The sequence below is a fragment of the Danio rerio genome, chromosome 10, assembly GCF_049306965.1.
Source record: "Danio rerio strain Tuebingen ecotype United States chromosome 10, GRCz12tu, whole genome shotgun sequence".
Classification (NCBI taxonomy): Eukaryota; Metazoa; Chordata; class Actinopteri; order Cypriniformes; family Danionidae; genus Danio; species Danio rerio.
In genome coordinates, this window is record NC_133185.1 from 43933221 (window position 1) to 43937792 (window position 4572).

Here is a 4572-nt window from a genome sequence, read left to right on the forward strand (position 1 = left end):
TTCAGAAAGGAGTAAGTTATAAAAATCCTAAAATAAAATTTAAAATTATTTAAAATTAACCTATTGGTTTATAAAAATATAGAATTTATACATTTTACTTTCTTTAAAAAAAGTATAATGGTAATAATAAACATGGGCTTCACAGGCCCAGACATGCGCTATATGTGAATTGGGTAAGCTAAAATTATCCGTAGTGTATGTCTGTGAATGAGAGTGTATGGGTGTTTCCCAGTGATGGGTTGCAGCTGGAAGGGCATCCGCTGTATAAAACATATGCTGGATAAGTTAGCGGTTCATTTCACTGTGGCGACCCCTGATTAATAAAGAGACTAAGCTGAAAAGAAAATTAATGAATGAATAATGAACATTACAGTGTTTTTCCAACCTAATGCAATTATTACTTTATAATAATTTTTTTTTGTAAATGTGACTCATAATAAATTTAATAATAACAATTTAATAACATCTGAAAGATCATGTAAGTATATCATTTAATAATAAATTGTAAAAAAAAAAAACATTCATGCACACACACACACACATATTTACACAGTTTAAGTCAAAATTATAAGCCCCCGCCCCCCCTTGAATTTTTTTTCCTTTATTAAATATTTCCAGAATGATGTTTAACAGAGCAAGGAAATTTTCACAGTATTTCTGATAATATTTTTTCTTCTTGAAAAAGTCTTATTTGTTTTATTTTGACTAGAATAAAAGCAGCATTTAATTTTTTAAGGCCATTTTAAGGACAAAATTATTAGCCCCTATAAGCTATATTTTTTCCCGATAGTCTACAGAACAAACTTGCCTAATTACCCTAACCTGTCTAGTTAACCTAATTCACCCAGATGAGCCTTTAAATGTCACTTTAAGCTGTATAGAAGTGTCTTGAAAAAATATCTAGTAAAATATTATTTTATTGTCATCATGGCAAAGATAAAATAAATCAGTTATTAGAAATGAGTTATTAAAACTATTATGTTTAGAAATATACTAAAAAAAATCTTCAGAAATTGGGTTAAACAGAAATTGGGGAAAAAAATAAACAGGGGGCTAATAATTCAGGGGGGCTAATAATTCTGACTACAACTGTACATAAATATATATAGTTTCTATTATTATAAATATCAGTTTATTTTATATTATCTGACAATATGAATGATTATGTGGATACATGTGATATTTGATAAAAATATGATCATAGTATTTCATGAAGCAGTTTATTATAAAATGAATGTAAAGATTATAAAAATAAAAATAAAATTATCTGTTAGTACTAATAATAGTAACAATTACACACACACTTCACTCTCAGAAAAAAAGGTACAAAATTGTACCTTTTAGGGTACAAATGGCCCGTCACTGGGGTGGTACCCTTAAGGGTACAAATTTGTACCTCATTTTAAAGGTACAAAATTGTACCTTCTACATTTGTACCCTTTAAGGGACAATTTTGTACCCTAGACACTGAAGGTACAAAAATGTACCTTTTTTTATTATATAGTATTTTCAGGGTACTGACCCAGGCATTTTGATCCTTTGGTGACTGCATGCACAAATAAATACAGTAAATAAAATATTTTGGTTCACAGATGTCCATTTTTATTTATTAATGTAGAAATATTTCATTACAACTCACAACTGAATGTGTAAAGAAATAAAATTACACAGCAAGTATAAAGCAGACATGTAAAACAGTAAAAAGAACAATTTAGATAACAAATAAAAACTAAATAATCTACACTTAATACAAAGACCACAAGAATACTGTTTAAGATTTATAAACACATTACACAGGCTACATCAAGTAATGCACTTTATAAAGTCCAAAGTGTTTGTCTTTAGTCAGAATACTCAGTCATAATAAATAATTTGTCATCAACATTTTCTCTGAATTTCAGAATGAAGGCAAACTTTCTCTATAAATTGCTTCAACAGTGCAGAAAACCGAATACATCAGTAGCCTCTTTCTCAACATCAGTAGATTACTCCTCATCATCCTCAAGTGGAGTTGTAATTTGTTGTAACACAATATGTGTTTATGCTTTTGATAAACATGACATGTAAAGCACTCATATCTGGAAAATGTTCTTTGATAGTCATTAGGACCACAAATTATTTAAAAATTTGCTTTATGCATGAATGATAGCAGTGTGCTGGATTAACTTGATGATTGTGATTATCCCCAGAGCATGTAGAGAAACAAAAAACAAGGTTGATCACTCTGGTAACTGGAGTAGATCTAGGCTTGTCACTGTCCACCGTTCATTCGAAACATTCCACTGCAGAAACATCAAGGTGTTCTTCTAGTAAGATGGATATGTCAAAAATGTATATTCGTCCACATCATTAGCCCGGCCAATCGCAATCCCATCAACTCTGAAGACTGCCGTGACTCGTCTTGTTAACACAGTTGTCCAGTCGGTGGTGTCCTCCTGTACTTGAACTGTTGGATGTGGTGAAGATGATTCACTGTAAATGACAAAGCAATAATTACATTAATATCAGTCACTCTATCACTGATGAAGAGAAAATCAACATGCATAGAAAGTAAAATAATTAATATTCACTGATAAAAAAAAAACGTATCACAGATCAAAAGACTAATATAAATTTCATTCATTCATTCATTCAATTTCTTTTCGGCTTAGTCCCTTATTAATCTGGGGTTGCCACAGTGGAATGAACCACCAACTTATCCAGCATGTTTTATGCAGCAGATGCCCTTCTAGCTGCAACCCAGTATTACGAAACATCCAGACACACTTATTCACCACACATTTATACACTACAGACAAATAAGCTTACCAAATTCAGCTATAGCGCATGTCTTTATACTTGTGGGGAAACCGGAGCACTTGGAGGAAACCCTCACGAACACTGGAAGAATATGCAAACTCCTCACACAAATGCCAACTGACCCAGCCGAGGCTCGAACCAGCGACCTTCTTGCTGTAAGGTGACAGCACTACCCACTGCATCATCCTAATATAAAGAATATCAAGCATTATAAAATGCATTTATCACAGCATATACTGAACAGAAAACAACATACGCACCTGAGCACAACGAAATGTTGAAGTGTCTCGCTTAACAAGGCTGGCAACATGAGAAGTGCTGCTGTAAAATCAACTCCTGGAACATAAGATGTGGCATACAAACAAATATGAAGGAATCCATCCAAAGCTAGAATTTAATAATATTAATCAAGTGGAGAAAGTTTAGAAAGAGCACCTTAGAGTCAGGTCCATAGCATTCTTCAGTTGATCTCTCATCTTTCGATGAAAACCTAGAAAATAATTTTAAACATGTGGGTGTACATTTATTGTTGTTTGTAAGTAAAAACCTACAAATTTAAAACAGTATGTAAGCCATTAAAACCATGGTATAGATAATGAGACATACTTACATCTTGTAACTGAGCCATGCTTTCATATGACATGCCTTCATTGGTCTAATGCTGTTAGGCTGCATTATGTTGTTCAATCTTGTCCTGAAAGACAATTGGAAACTTCAAAAACTTCTGAAAAGCAATAAGATAAAGCAATAACTATTTATTTATTTTGAGATATTAATAAAATAGGTAAAATAGCTCAAGGTACCAGTTTCAGAACAGATGAGACAAATTATTACACTAAAGAACAAAGTATAACTTAAAACGTCGATTTATACATTGTGGTATGTTAATAATTCTACATTAACATAAGTATAACGTTAAACGATAGTAAAGCACCAACAATTCTGGATATGAGAGTTTGTGGACACTCCTCAACATAATGTAACTTAGACACTGAAACAAAGATATGTAGCATACACACGCCACGTTTGTAACGTGTTTGTAACTTATATAACCGTCTAAAATTACATTTCAGCGGTCAACCGTGGCTAGAAAATGGCCTCAAAATATAAAACATTATCGATAATTACAAATTTCCAGTATTAATAACAAAAGGTTTTATATCAAGGTATATGAAGACTTTAGTCGCGCGAGCTCCGGGCCACACCGCACATTACTCACGGCCTGATTCCGGTGCACGGATACGGCAGCGTCGGCTCGCTTCTGCCGCCGCAACTGGCCCGAGTGTATTTTGTTAACGTTAATTGGGTTGCGATTATATTCCGCCGTGGCAACACTTATTAATAAAGCAGTAACGTAACGTAAGATATAAGGCGCGAATACGTAACGTAGGCGATAAAGGGAACTTTTACACCGAGAAAACTAACAGCATATAGTACTCACCGTCTATAACGTTATATCCCTCGGTGACTTCGATATCACATTGTAGTAACTTCTTTAATAAGCTGCAGAAATCTTAGCAAACTCCATCCTACAGGCCAACATACACCAGGCAGTCCGGAGCACTTAAAGCGGGGGAAAGCCGAGACCCGAGAGTCAGACAAAATCAACAGAACACGGCTTCACATGTAAAAATGAGACTGAAAATATATCTTTAATACATTCTTACCTGAAAAGTGTGGACTCCAAAATAGACTTTTCTTTGAAAAGCGTGCGAAGTTCTGTGTAAACAGCCAGCATACTCGACCGACCGCCTCAGTAACAAACACTACTAT

The 4572-nt window shown here is 33.8% G+C and overlaps 1 long non-coding RNA gene across 1 annotated transcript; it reads right to left on the reverse strand.

Annotated features, from left to right (window-relative positions):
- Window positions 1-1582: 1582 nt before the first annotated feature.
- Window positions 1583-4572, reverse strand: LOC137496606 (uncharacterized). Its single transcript, XR_011017086.2, has 7 exons — window positions 4467-4572; window positions 4241-4362; window positions 3410-3493; window positions 3235-3289; window positions 3060-3135; window positions 2809-2985; window positions 1583-2472 (listed from the first exon to the last, which is right to left on the reverse strand). It is a non-coding gene; the product is annotated as an uncharacterized lncRNA (long non-coding RNA).